Source organism: Anser anser, assembly GCF_964211835.1.
Source record: "Anser anser genome assembly, chromosome: 2".
NCBI lineage: Eukaryota > Metazoa > Chordata > Aves > Anseriformes > Anatidae > Anser > Anser anser.
This window is the reverse complement of record NC_139721.1, coordinates 48,176,063-48,191,523: the sequence shown is the minus strand read 5'-3', so window position 1 is coordinate 48,191,523 and position 15,461 is coordinate 48,176,063. Positions and strand designations below refer to the sequence as shown.

General features: G+C 45.6%; 1 protein-coding gene across 2 annotated transcripts in view; it reads right to left on the bottom strand.

The window, feature by feature from the left end:
• Window positions 1-14,331, bottom strand: part of KCTD1 (potassium channel tetramerization domain containing 1) — a 101,078-nt gene extending 86,747 nt beyond the window's left edge. The window contains exon 1 of one of the 2 annotated variants that reach the window (XM_083827479.1): window positions 14,216-14,331. The gene's annotated coding sequence lies outside the window, so the exon portion shown is untranslated. Of the gene's footprint in view, window positions 1-14,098; window positions 14,144-14,215 lie in introns of those variants that run through there. The other variant, XM_083827478.1, reaches the window with a different exon arrangement.
• Between the last annotated feature and the right edge of the window lie 1,130 nt (window positions 14,332-15,461).

The window sequence follows — 15,461 nt, the reverse complement described above, 5'->3', positions numbered from 1 at the left end:
TTTACTGCCTGCCGGTACCTATTCATAAAGGCACGGTGTACCAAGCGACCCTCGTGTCTCCTCCACGGGTGACTAGGGAACGCTCCACCTGCTCTGTCTGAGCTTCTGGACAGACCCTGGTGCTCAGCTCCTCGCCTTGGGACAGTGACTCCTGCGGGTCTGTTTTCCAGTCTACCAGGACACAGGTGTACTTTGTATCGAGCAATCAGCTTTAACCCGATCCTGAACACGGATCAAAGAAGTGATTGATAGGATTTATTACTACCTTCAGCAGAACATTTATTTGGGAGCATGATGGATAGCCAAGGAAATGGGGGACCTTCCTGAGTACAGCTAAGCATGGCAGGTCTTGTCCCATGTGCACAACCCTGTGAAGTTCTGGCCACCTCCACCGAAACCTGGGGACAGCAAGGGATGTCCTGAGCAGCTCACAGATGGCTATTTTGTGGCTGGCAGGCCTGAATGACGATTTCATTAATACCTGGGATATATTTAAAGATGTGCACCCACCTATGGGGTTTATAGGATCTGCCACTGTGAACAGAGCCATGATCAGCTGTTCTCTTTTCTCCCCTCACCTGCTTACAGACACACAGCAATAGGCACTGCCCTCGAAGCCTCTGTAAAGGAGCTGGTGGGTAGATCATCACATATTGCACGCTTCCTATTTTCTGGCAGCCCCTGGAAAGACTAGCGTCTTGGCACTCCCACAGGTTCATGATTTTGCATCTAACGTTACCAGTCCTGTTGAACAAAACCATAAATCAAATACCAGGCTTTCAAATGCAGTTTCCTGTAAAATACTCTGGAAGAGCCTGACCAGAAGCACCCATTGGGGCACTGATTAGAAGGGACAAAATAGGACTTTCACTGTTCTTTAGTTAAATAACAGAAAAATGCCAATGTTGGCAATATCACTCTGACGTCACCTATATTTTACCTATACCGTCACTCTTTGGTACCAGAGAAAAGTGTAGGAATTCAATCCTTTCTATTGGTAGATCAGGTTGGTAGAGGGGCTGTGTATTATTATTTCTTATCTTGCAGACTAAAGCACATACTGTATGTGGGAACAAAATTTATTGTTCTTTTCTCCACCGTGATTTGTGTCATAATAAACTTTAGTTTCTCCTCTAAATTATTTCCTTCTCTATAATTTCCTCGGGTGACTCTTGGACCCTGAAGTGCTACCAGCCACAAAATTACCAATCATAGCATTTTGAACTCCAGTTATTCACAAGAAACTTGTACTCCTCACAACCCACAAATACTGTACTTGCAGTAAGATGAAGGGAGCTTACTCTGTGCTTTAATCATGTCCTGTTCATTTCCATGAACTAGGATTTCTCCTCATTCAAGTGGCTCTCCATTTCTTTTCTTTTCTTTTCTTTTTTTTTCATTTGTGAAAAACAAACCCACCATCAAATAACCCCATACTGAGCTGAGCATTTTTCACTAGCAATTTTGCAGCAGAACATGACCACTACAGGAGGAAGGGAAGGAAAAGACACAAGAACAGTGAAAAGAACCTTTGGATTAGAAAAGATATTTAATTCAGCTGTAATACCAGTGGTACTAGACATGGCTTTTTCCAGATTTGTTTTGGGGAAGTCCCCACCTCCAGTGGAGAGCTCGAACAGCCCATGATAGCAACTCTATTCTGACCACATCCTAGCACAATTTTTCTCCTTTTTTCTTTCCCCACTTCTCCCACTTCTGCCTTTCTTACTTTTCTACTTGTCTTTTTCTTCCTTGTCTCCTCTCATCTCCCTGCTTATTCTTTGCAAGAATATTGCTTTATTCTCTATTCTTTATATTCTTTTATTCGTTTGCTTTATTCTTTATTCTTTGGGAGAACATTGCTCTGGCTGTGTCAGTTTGCAAAGGTAGGGAGACCTAGATGGAAACCTGTGGGAGTGACGGCTGCAGCCGGTATGGGCAGAAATACAGAAAAGCTGAGTGACTCCTTCAGGAATAACACCAGTTTATTTGACGGTGACGGGCACCCTGTGGCTGAGCACACCCAGCACAGGGTGAGGAGCCCGGCTGCAGTGCAGGGTCCCCTTGCGCTGCCCTCCACACCCCGCTGCTGTGGCTCTGCCTTTAGCAGCCGGGCATCACTGCCCCTTTGGCTGCGGCTCTGCTCTCAGGTGACACGTGAAATAAAGCCTTAAGAGGGTTTTCATAACCTGATAGCATAACCTTGGGTCCCCAGGTTTTTCAGCCTTGTCTTGCCCTGGGTGATCACGGGGCTAGACAATTTTGCTGATTTTGTTAGATCCAAATACCACACCTTATTGTTCAGATAATTGATCAAAGTATTAAAGATTACCCCCAGGGGCTATCTGGGGGTATTCTGCTGCCACCCTTGCTAACCTTGCTAACCTTTCACTTCTCTTTCTCACGACGCTTCCTTTCTATTTTAAACCAAACAGCAGGGCAGAATTTTGCATCTTCCCCGTGGCTGCTAGATTTTCTTAACCATAACGTTTTTTCTCCTCTTGTGAGAAAAGCCATGATAGACTTTCCAAAATCCCCTCTAATGTTTATATTAAAAGGTTCTGCATAATCCATGGCTTCATTGAGAAACTTCAAGATTTTTTTTATGAAATTAAAAAGGCGTGCTTTTCCTTTACTGGCTCCGTCATGTCTAACATTAAGCTCATCTGCAGGTTTTATAACTCACTACCTTGTAGTTCTTCCCTTTTTGTGTGTGTGAGATTATCTCGATTTTAAAATAAAATACTTGCCATGTTCCATTTAGCTGGCATAGCAGAATATTATGTATATTTCTAAGGGAAAGTTGCATGATTTTCTCAACAGCTATCAGCCTTGATTAATGCCATCTGCTCTGGGAGGCTTGTTACTTTTGATACCTCAGTGTTTGACAGGCCCTCATCTTTGGTAATTAAATGAAATATGTAGAGAGTGAAGATATTTCCAGCCAGTAAACACTGATGGGACGATATAATGTAGGCTCTGCAACACACTTGTCATTTTTTAATTGCCCCTTTGATCCAGCAAATCCACTAATTCTCTTTCAGGTATTTGTATTTCTCAATTGTTTGTAGTAGAAATGTGTTTGTTTTCTTTTGAAACTTCCTCTCCATCCTCCTGTTTCCCATCTTTCACCTTACTTTGCCAGTTTGTGTTCCTTTCTGTCGGGTTAGCCAGGGCTAGATTTCCTTTTCCTGAAGGTTACCTGTTTGGTTCATCATACTGTGTTTGTTTTTTCTTGCCTTCCTGCTTCCTTTTTGGTTTCGGGGTATGCATACCTTCTGTGATGCAATTATGGTATGCTTAAGTAGTTCCATGCTGAGGCTCAGGATTGCAGTGTCTTCACTTCTGACTGGCTTCTTTCTCTGCACTTATCCCCGGCCCTCTCCTTCCTCCAAATCCAAGAATTTTAAAGGATTATATTTTAATTGCAGTACAATTTAAGTGTTAGCTGGCTATTAGATTTCTCTCTCCACCCTGGAAGGCTTTGTGTGATGGTTTGGGTTTCTGGTGCTATACTGGGGCGGGAGGGGAGGTATTTGCATAAGCTCCTTTATTTAAGGCTGGCCCAGACCCAAGCCTGTACACTTCTAGGTACCGCATGAAACACAGTTGTGACACAAACAAGTGGCAAATGCAATTTCAAACAAAGGTCCTGCCAAGGCACTTTGAGGGGAAATGACAAATTAAGATTGGTCAGACTGTTTGATGCTGGAGCATGCTTCAGTAAGTTCAAGGGCAGCACCGGGTTTTGGAAAAAAATCTGGATGTTTTATCAGGTTGGCATTATCCAGGAAGGGAGGAGTTGCTTTGTTTTTTTCCACTGTGATCCTATTTAACTATGTTTGCTAAACAAGAAACTGGGGGGAAAAAAAAGCAAGAAAAATCCTGGTTTAAAACCAACAGACACACATGCTTTGTTTTAGCATCTCTCTGCCATGGTAGGACAAACTGCTTTAATCAGTTTCAAAACAAAACAAAGCGAAGCAAAACACGTGCACAGCTCTGGAACCTAAAGGGAAAAAAAGGCATTTACAGAAAAATGCCAAGAGCACTGAGAAGGAATGAAATGAGAAGGTCAGGGAGGAAAGAATTGACATCTTGCCTTCTGCTCACACACTGAAAGTAGGAGTATTATCCATACCGGGGGAGACAATGGGGAAAAATGAGGAAAGAGTCACGCAAGACCCGAGATACGAACAAACAGTTTGCATACAGAGGGTGGCCATAAATTACACCAAATTGGTGGGCTGCAAAGCTACAATCAAGTCCACACAGGTCCAGCTTGGAGTGGGGGAACTGAGAGGGTTTTCCTTCCGGACTCCTGATCCAGCCACATCCCAGCTCAGCTCTGGGCAAGAACCCACTGCCCTTCCCCACCAGCCGGCACCCTCCAAGCTGTGTCTGCAGTTTGGAGGTGACGGGTGCCACCAGGCACAGCAGGGGACGCTTTAGAAAGAGTGTCACTGACTTCCCCGCAGTGGCTTGGGGCCTATCTGGCTGTGGGTGGCTGAAGTCCGGCAGCATCGCATTCACGGGACTTTGGCTTTAAAAGGAGATGTGTAAAAGAGAAGAATAGCACCGATGTATTTTTAGGACACAGAAAATTTTTAAAAAAAGATATGTATTTTGAAACTGACCCTTGGCAGCCTGTTTAAAAGAGCTTGAAACTATCTGAACTACATAAGGAGAAAAAAAAAGGAAAGAAAAACATGCCCATGAGGGCTGAAAAATCACTTCAGTAATAGATGACTTTTAACTTTACATCAGAAAATGTTTGGCAGGCATAATTTTAAAGTGTTAGGGAAATGTGTGTGATAACTGCTCGGGTGAAAGAGCAAATGTAGTCCACAGTGAGATTTATCAAATGTTCACATAAGCAGTCAGAATCTGGCAGGGCCAGCTGCCGGAGAGGGACAAGGAGGATCACAGCTCTGAACTTTGAAAATCTAATGAAGCCCAGTGATTTCTCACAGGAAATTTTTCTTTGAGCATGTTCATGTGTCGTGGGAATGCTAGGGAGCAGCAGGCTCTGAAAAAATGCCAGCTACAAGGCACAAGGGAAACAAAACCCTCCACGACCTACCGAAGGCCAAACCACCCTTTTCCTCTTTTAAAGCCGCAAAGATTCTCGATGCACCAAAACCCCTGAGCCCTGTTGTATTCTCCTGAATTACACAAACTGGACAATTGACAGACCAGGGTTATCAGGAGGGTCTTGTAGTCTCTTTTCAAAGAGACCAGAAGTGCATTGAACAATCCTGGGTCTGTGTGGGATTACGAGCGGAGACTTCAGCCAGCCAGCAGACTGCAGTGCCACTTGGGGGTTTGACTATCTGCTTGCAGAATGGAAGTGGGACATCAACGCAAAGAGTTACAGGACTAGGAGGAGAACGGCCAGAGGAAGAAAAGCAGCTTAAAGCAGAATTCAGCTATCCCTGGTTTTGCACCACAAATACGTAAGCAGCTGGCTTTTGTTCTGCTACAGTTGCATCCTATCAAAGAAGTGTAACACTTTAACACCTTTTGTGACACAAGACGCTTTAAAAAGCTGGGTTTTATAGCTCAGATATCTCGGAGGTCTTTCCCCGTGCTTGAGGCATGACCATTTTCCAGCACATGATGACATTTTGGGAACATGTTTTCTTGTAAGGTTCCTTGCAGCATGGAGCTGTAGCAGCTGGGTAGACCTCGGATCCCATGTGCCAGAAATGATGGGACGTTCAAGCCTCTGAGGTGCCCCAGACCTGAATCGGGCTTTTGGAGAGTGCTGGATATGCTAGAAATGTGCAAGAGCCAGGCCTAGCTGCAAATGTCTGAGGAGGGAGCCAGATGGGTGAGTCTTCTGCGCTTTGTAAGAGTCTTGACAGGTTGTGGATAATTAGTTCATTTAGACTGGAGACAAGCCAGCACTACCTTAGCCTTGATCCCATATGCCTGAAGTATGAGCGGGAGTGGGGGTACCCAGCACCTCCCAGGAACGGGCCGTGTCCTACACGTAAAAAGCTGGAATTTGATTCTCTTTCACACTTTCAGCAGGACTGTGCTGGCTTTCCAAGTCCTTAAGGACGCATGAAAGCCATGTGCCTGTTTGGCCCCAGTCGCTTGTAACTCATACTTTCCATATGAAGTTCACTGTACAATAACAAAGAGAAATGACTTAATTGAATTTGTTCGGAACCCAATATCAGAGCAGTGTAACAAATAGAAAACAGTTAAGCGCTGTGCAATCAAACAGTTAGGGAGAAGTTACAAATTTCAACACACATGCAGCTGCATTGTGGAAAAACAATCAAAACTACTACATCTAATATGGTTGTGCTTCCATAACAATTTCCATCCAGGCATAGAGAAACACTTAACATATTTTACTTGAAATTTCCCAGCGCTGTTTCCTGGGACAAAAAGGGGAACTGCGGATCTCTGTGGCTGAGTGATTAGCCCAGGGTCACAGGGCAGGAGATGTGGAAGCAGGACTCTGGACTCCTGGTGATGTACTTTAACCACAAGACCATCCTTCAGTCTCCTTCACACCGATGACTTTGGAACTAGCTTTAAAAGATCCAGTGAGACGCAATGATGGGAGTGCTAGATAGCTGCACTAGATAGCCAGAGGCAACAAAAATGATTAAAGACATGTGGGGGTATTTCTAAACGAAAAGATTAAGACCAGAACTATTTTATTTAGAAAGGAAAACAGTAAAAGATGATAGAATTGAAGTATATAAAATAATGAATGGTGTGAAGGAGAAATCAGATGCCCTTCATAAAACAAGAGGGCACCTAATGGAATTTAAAAAGGCATTAGCTTATAAATGGGTAAGGATATCACTCTCCAGCTTATCTCTAAGCAACCCATGTAACTCTCAGTTGCAGGATATTGATGTAAATGGTTCAATAAGATTAAGGAAAAAAGGAATGATTATATATAACCAGTAATAAATACAGAAGATCTGGGGGCTACAGAACATACTTCTTCAAAGCTACAGTTTTGCCCTGAAAGAACCACCTCCTTTCCCGAGAAAGAGCTAACTCTTCTCGTTCCCAATGGAGTCTCACCTTCCCGAGTGCAGGAGGCCCAGAAAAAACTGTAGCTGCTTTCTCAAATATCCCCAAAAGAGGAGCACTCCTGCCTACACACTTCTCAGGAAGCCTGTTCCTCAGAACAGCATCAACAACCTTGGAGATTTAGTTCTGCTAATACCCCAGATCACGTCCTCATTTTGCCTCCAGGAACCCCAAACTGCCTTTGTACCACAAAGCCCCGTCCAATACAGACTGCAAGCCTGTCTAGCCCCTTTCCTGCCACACCACTGAGAACAAATGAGGCTGCTGTATATCAATGGTGTCAAATTTGCCTATTGGTGGCAAGCTAGGAAGGCCTGTGCTTACCCTGTGTGAGTGATCCTTAGTGCTGGGAGTCTCTCTCTTCAGTGTTTGGAAAAGCGTTTTGTATAATGGGTACATGAATGGTTACAAAACTTACAACGATCATTTCTGATAACTGCTCAGCACTGGTCCCTGATGCTGAATGGTTAGACCATCAATCCTTCTTAGTAAGACACCTCAACTAAACCTCTAGGCTAACCCTTTGGGTTACTTGGAAAGAAGTAAGCCTTAGGGAGACAGGAATCAGTTTTTTAGCCAGAGACCCCGCTTCACTCCTTCCTCTGGGCACGGCAACCATGGCACTCCTACCCTTGATCGCGATGGTGGGCCTGCATTCCCTTTGTAAGGCACAACATGCACCGCTCCTCTTCCATCTAATGCCACCCCCACGTACGGTTCACATAGAGAAATAACACCTTTCCCGTTTCAGACGAGCACTTTGCCTTAACTTTGAGCAATTTTAACAGCCCCTGAACACTTTGGCTTCCAACAGTTATTTGTATGGTCTCAGTGCCTGCCTCTCCTCTCTTCCCCCTGCTCCTCTGGCAGCACCGATAGCAGGAGCTATTGTTAATTACTTGTTGAACCCCTGCAGTGCCCTGCTACAGCAGGAGAGGTGGCCCTTCCCCAGCAGGACTTACGAGCTGGGTACACAAGTGAACTAGTGTGTAGAAAGTTTGCCAGGTGATCGCATGAGGAGGATGTTTTTAAGTGTTTGTAAGAAAGTGAGGAAAAGAAAAAGGCTCTCTGAGCATGTTTCTTTATTAAGTCTGTCCTCTCCTTGTCATACGGTATGATGAAAATGAATTGTAGAATCAGAGAACATCCCAAGTTGGAAAGGACCTGAGAGTACTACCGAGTCCAACACATGTGGAAGGGAGTGAGTTGAGCAAGCGAACTCATGATAAAATGAATGTTACTGAACAAGTCATAGGAAGACAATAAGCATGAAGGGTTTGACTTGAAGAAAAAAAAAACAACTATAGAAAAAGAAACAGTTTTGCAGCTGGAACAGAGAAGAAATGAAGGATATATCTACAGGGCAAATCAAAAATTCTTCTCACTGACAAATACATGCAACATTTTCACTGATCAGAACAACAGGCATTGACTGAGGATTTTTCCTGTGAAAAATTCAGATGATTTTTTAGATTTTTTTTTTTCAGTCAGATGGTCTTTTTCATACTTCTATTTAATTAAAATTCAAAATAAATAGTGGCTTCCAGTTGTGAGAAAGATCTGGTTTCAGTTTTGTAACAGAATCCCAAATTGCTTTTTGATAGATGTGATTTTTTTTTTTAATTAAAATGTATTTTTTGCTTAGGAAAAGTAAACTTTTTTCCACTGACAGAAATGCTGATGAAAAAAACCTTAGTCAACTACAGCCTACTGGGTCAGCGCAGGTAAGCTCACCAAGGTACAGGGTTGGCTGTGCTCTCTTTGTAAATATTCTCCAAGTAGCTGAGGCTTTGAAGACATGCCCAAAGCAGAGTATTACCAAATTAAAGGTATCTCACTTTAAACTGCATCTTGTAGATATTGCATCCGAAAGTGTTCCTGGACACAAACACTAAACAGGGCCACGTTATTGTCACTTAGATTGAGCAGATCTTTTCTCTCTGGGATTTACTACCTATGTATACTTACAGAGAATGCTCGTATCTCTTTCCAGACTGTGTTTTGCCAACTTGGACATTCAAGCCCCTTTGCACCTCCTTTCACAAGACACATACTCCACTCTCTGGTCATCCTTCTAGCTCTGGTTCCAGCCTAGGTTCATCGTTCTCCAGGATGGATGCTGTGAGCTGCACACCCTGCTCTAGATTGTTTCACCCGTGCCTTACGGGTGAAATTCATACGTGCGTATGAATATTTCTTCATGTCTGCTGGAAATGCCTGGCCTGGGACAACCTCCCATAATTTCTGCCCAGCCAAACCACAATGGGATTTCACAGTTCTTTCAGGAGAACGAAAGGCTATGACAGATGAAGCCTGGCAAATCTTGCTACAGCAGTAGGAGACAGTTCTGTCCCCACACCAGCTGCGTGTTTGACAAGGGCCACCATACTCACCCTGAGCCAGGAGTGGGCTGCATATGGGCGATCCTAGGCACTGCCGGTTACAGCCCCACATCACAGCTGTCCTGTAAGTCATCTGGAATTGTTCCCGTGAAAATAAAGGAAATCCCACAGACGCTCACACTGAACCCAAGGTCTGGGGCCACCAGTGCTGGTTGAGGTGCAATTGCAATGACTGCAATTGTACAGGTCTGACTTGGGAACCACAAGCAGAAAGCCTAGGTGAGACAGAGCTCCTTCCCTATCAGAGGGGACAACCCTCTTGTGCAGTGCTATTTTTATTTTATTTTTATTTTTTCCACAGGGCTGTTTCTTATTCAGTGTGAGTGCATCGGGCAAGGAAAAAAATAGTTGAGCAAAAGCCACTGAATAAATTGTCAGGATGAGTTGTCCTCTGCCCCGACAAGCACTTCTAAGGTTTGTATCCCTCACCTGTAGACTTCGGCTACAAATAAACCACCTGCAAAGCCGCATTTGTGCTAACCTGCCAACCACATCAAACTGGCAGCTTCCTTTGCCAGTGGGGGGAACCAGCCCTACGAGCAGCTATCAGGAGAAGGTTATCAGGTGAGCCATTTATTTCATAAACATGGGTTTAAAGTGACTGAACATGCATCGGCACCCACTTTGGTTCAGTTGGGTAGGGGATGATTGGATTTCTGCATCAAAAGCTTGATTAAAATTCACAGCAGACAACCCAAGATCATTAAAACTATGATGTACATCATCAACGTGGAATGTGCTCATGGCTTTCGCGTATATTTAAAAAATGCTCAAGGTATTACCAGCTAGAAAGATAGTATTTACTGCCTCTCCCCCTCCTCCCCCCCGCATACACATTCTCTAAGCGTATAAATATGTTCAACATCATTTACCAGAGAAGTAGGGAAAGAAGAGGTACCTCTGCCTGCACCAGTAGTAAAGTGGACAAAATAAAAATGAAGATTTGCATTTTATATTATTCGCCTTCAATCTGAAAAAAAAAAACGCAACTGTATTCTACAGAAAGTAGGACAACAGAAATCTGTATTTTAGCACAGTAAGGCAAATTAATTCTTTGTGAAACAACACAGAAGTTGATGGAACTATACCAGAGATGAAATTTATCCAGGCTGTAAAAAGAAAACATAAGTACAATGCAGACCAACAGAAGAGATTCCATTTAAAGTAAGAGTTATGTTTCTGTCAGAAAAACAACAACAAAAAAAAGAAACAAAAAAAAAAGAAACAACTAACTAAATTTGTTTCCTGGAAGGAGATCCAACTTGGCTCCACTGCAGCAGTGTAAAAGTGTCCAAAATAAGTAACAGCAGGCATCTCTGCTAAAATTTGCTTCTGATCAACATTATTTTTCCTCTGGTACCAGCGCAGAGCTGAACACATATTGCCAGTGAGGCACAGAAGTTTACTGCACGGAATGTGAAAAAGGAGGCTAAAGCTCTGGAATTTAAAGCTCAGCTCAGCCAGTGAATCAGTTCATGGTCTTAAACAATTCGCACGCCTTCTGTGGGGCTAATTCCCACCTAAATGCTTTTAATTTCATGAACACATATGGCCAAAGTTCGGGGAGGGGGAATACTCTTAATTTCACCCATGTTCTGTGCCCTCTTCCCCACGCATCAAGGTGGGACCCTCACTGCAGGAGTGTTAGCAACACTGGACGACTGTGAGCTCCCCGAAGCATCAGCATCCTACTGAATCCCGCTGATGACTAGTTACACCAAAGCAGGAACTTTACACTGCGTTTTAGTGGCCGTGATTTGTATATGCCAGCACACATTAATAAATGAACAGCAAAGCACCATAATCACAATCTGCACATCTGTGCCTGTTTTACGGTATCCTGAAAATGTTTCTAAAGTAGCTAGACTACAGAAAGCAGAAATATCTTTCCTTCCCAGCTGGGCTTATGCGAAATTGTGCCCAACTGTGAGTAGCAGATATGATATTTTGTTAATTGTGAGAGACCCCACTTTGAATAATGTCCTCACATTTGTTACGATCACTGAGTATTTCCTTTCACGACACATTTTCTCCATACATAAACTTAACATAATCCAATAAAAAGCCTGTGTGTGCAGTTCTTCTACATGCAGCCTTTCCAGCACGAGGGGTTGGCTTTTCTATACACGATAGTCATGCGATTTTTCATTCCTGCGTGAGTAAGACCCACAATGAGTGGAAGCCTGCCTCATGCAGAACCGTTTGTTCTCAGGTTGTCCCAGCCTAAAACCGAAGGCTTCATTCGGAGACATCTGGCAAGTAGCGCTTCTCAGAAGCCAGCAACAAAAGCTGCACTAGACATGAGGAAATTGTTCATTAAAGGAACAATACCAAAAACCAACTAGGGAACTATGCTGATGTGACAGATGAAATTGTAACGAAAAGAACAGAAGGAATCCAGAGCCAACGCAGTCCCAAAGTTTTGCAGTAAATTGTCTTTTGAAAATGAGATGTACGCCAAACATCCCCCCTACATTCTCGCGTCTAATTCGGTCGTGTTCAAAATGGAATTTAAATGGAGGCGGTTTCAAAGGGACAGAGCAACACCTAAGGTCTGAATCTGGCTCAAATCCAGAAGAATTCTCCTGAAATCAACAGTTACAACAGTGCAAATCCGCAAGAGATCTAAATCTGTCCTAGCTGATTCCAGATCTATCTTTTATTTGCTATATGGCTTTAGGCAAGTCAGTGACCTTCTTTTTATTTCTCAGTTTCTCCATCCGTAAAATGGTGATAATACTGCTTGTAATATGTGAAGGCTGGGGGGATGAGTTAGTTCTGTAGCACGGTCTGGATATGAAAATTGCTTGGGATAAGTTGTTTGTGGTCACCTCTATCAACTCTCTTGGCTCTTTATAATCCTAATACTCATCTTTTCACCGGCTTGCACATTTCTCTTTCAAAAACCATGAACCGTAGCCTGAAACCCTCGTTCAAGTTTTCCGCTCTTTAAAGCCATAGCGGGATTCACACCAGAAAACCGAGGGTGAAATTTGGTCCCTGGCCCCCCACAACGACGACCTGCAAGGCTTTCCGCCACGAAAGCTCTCTCTGCGCGGAGCCGGGTCCGTTCGGAGGCGTTTTGCAGAGCTGGGAGCACCACACACCAACAGGCGCGCCAGGCCTGCCTCCCCTCGCCCCCGAATAACGCGTCCGTGCGGGTCTCAGCAGCCTTGTTCCAGCAGAGAAACACGGAGAAAAAAAACCACAAAAAACCCCACCGACAGCCCAACCTGAGCACACCCTGGCTGTGACAGCTAGGAGAGGGACCTCTAGCGTGTGCTCCGCCGCTTCGCCCGGTGCTCGGGGCGTCACTAATACACCACAACCACCGCAGTCATTTTGAACGCGCGAGGGGAAGTTTCGCCAAGTGCCTCCCAACTACTTTGCGAGCATCCTCGTACGGGAGCAGCTTAACCCAATCGGCATCAATTAAAGTTCCACTTTTTTTTTTTTTCTCCTTTTTCTTTCCTCCCCCGGCCAAGGCACCGACTCCCTCGGATTAACCCCCCCCCCCCGTCTCCCCGCTGGCTCGCCCTCCCCCGGCGGCCGGGGAGGGAGGGATTAAAGCGGAAAAGTTGCGTTTTGGGCGAAGCGCTTGTGACAGCGAGGATGCGTGAGGGAGAAAAATAATAAAAGAGGAAGGAAAATAATAATGCCCGAGGGGCAGCGGGGAGGCTCCGTGCCTCAGGGGCCGGGGGAAGGGGTCGCCCTGCCCTGCTTCGCCCATTTTTAATTTGCCCCAACGATCCCAGCACGCTGGGTGCCCGCGGGGCATTCTCGAATAAACTTGTATCTCGCTGATTGAAAACAGGCGGCGGGCGGCTTTTTCATTTATTTATTATTTTTTCTTTGGGGGGGGGCAAGAGAATTCTTTCGGGACGGGACCGGGCACCGGGGGCAGCGCGACCGGCCCTGAGGGGGGGAGGGCACAACGGCCGCCCTCAGCCGCCAACGGTCGCGGCGCCTCAGCCCCCTCAGCGCCCCGCGGCAACGGTCGCGGCGCCTCAGCCGCCAACGGTCGCGGGCGCCTCAGCCCCCTCAGCCCCCTCAGGCGGCGGCGGCGCCTCAGCCCCCTCGGGGGCTGCGGAGGACGGGCTCCGGGGCCGCGCAAGGGGGAAATGGCCGCAGGGCCGCCCTCCCTTCGCCGCCCCGGCAACAAAGGGCGCCAAGGCCGGGGGGGGGGTGTGCTCCGGAGGGGCTGCGTGAGGGGAAGGTGCCCGCAGCTCCCACCCGGGCGCACAATGGCGGCCCCCTCCCGCAGCCCGCCGGAGAACAATGCGAGGCGCGCACCCCCCGCGCGCAAACAGGGACCGATCCCATTAAACGCCCCCCCCCCCCCCCGCCACACGCACACACCTTGGAGGGGCGGCGGGGAAAGGAGGAGCCCCCACCACCCGTCCTCCTCCCTCCCTTCCCTCCCTCCTTCCCCTTCCCTTCCCCTTCCCTCCCTCCCTTCCCTTCCTTCCCTTCCCTTCCCCGCCTCCCCGCGGCGCTGCGCGGGGGCGCGGGTTGCGCGGGGGAGCGCGGCGGGCGAGGGCGGCCGCGTCCCCGCGCGGGGTGCCCGGCACATGCGTGGAAGCGAGCGGCACCCTCCGCCGCGAACAACAACGAGCCCGAGCAGCCCTTACCTGGAACGTCGGAGCCGACAAACTCTGTCCCTCTTTTTTTTTTTTTTTTTTTCCTCCTTTTTTTTTTTTTTTTTCTCCCCCTTTTCCCAACCTCCCCCCCCCCCCCCCCAAACTCACACTTCCGATATTTCTCTCTCTCCCGGCAGCGGTCTGCTCTCCTCGCTACGCCAGAGAGAAATGCAATAGCTTGGCTAAGGTAGACAGAGCAAAATACAGAGAATAGTTGCTCCAGGGCTTTGAAACCCCTCAAGGCAAGGATCAGGATACAATTAGCTCATGTCTCTACCTCCAGTCTGAATCAATCTCCGAAATAAAAGTTAAATTAAATTAACTGATCACACGGGCATAAAATTGATCTCCTTCGAAACGTGCATATAGATAGATATATATATATATTCCGCGTGTAATATTTTTTTTTTCGGATTTTTTATTTTTTTTGTGTCTGTGGAAAAAACAGTCTCATTCCAGCCTCCAACTTGCTTTTTACTCTCCTCTTGCACAGAAAAGCTGATTTTAATCGTTGTGATTAGTTTTGATGTAACGTTTCCGCGGGCGATTTCTGCAAATGGATGGAGTGTTTCTTTGCCAGAAGAGGGAAAAGCAGCAGATGATGATAATTATAAGGATTGTTGGTTGTTTCTTTCTTTCTTTCTGCCTCTCTCCTTCTTTTTATTTGTATTTAGAGCTGTCTCTTCACTTTCCCGAGCTGACCTGACATTGCCATTGCACTAAGGTCGCACAACTTGTTGATTAGGATCACCTCCCGTTTTGATCGAGGGATATGTGATAATTTGGCAGTGGAGCAACACATTTTCTGTTCCCTTGGCTATATAACTTCCCAAATGACGTGTATAAAAATAATGGAGTCTGCTTTGCCCCAATCAAGTCTGAATCAATGCCTGGGGGTGATACACAAACTCATTTCAAATGTTCAACCATGCAGAATTGCAAAAAGATTGAAGGAGTTGCATTGCTTTTTTTTTTTTTTTTTTTTTTTTTTTTTTTTGGAAGCAGCAAAATTAAAAGAAAACAAATCCATGTAAGCAAATCCAGGAATTTACCACTTAGCTTCATGTGACATTGCTCGCAAATGCTACTAACTTTCTTTCCCCAATTACCCAGTTAAAATGGAGCCCTGCACGTTTCCTGTTCTTCAGCTGGGAGTTTGCAGCTCCCTTCTCCTGACGAAAATGAAACCAGGGATAACAAAATAATTTGAAAATCTTTCTCATGATCGGGGTTCACTTATACTGCCTCCCGCTTATACTCCCACTCCATTGCACGTTGCGTCGGTCAAAGCTCCTGTGTATAGAAGTCTATTTTTTTGTTGTTACAGTGGGCTATTTTGTCATAAACCCATGGG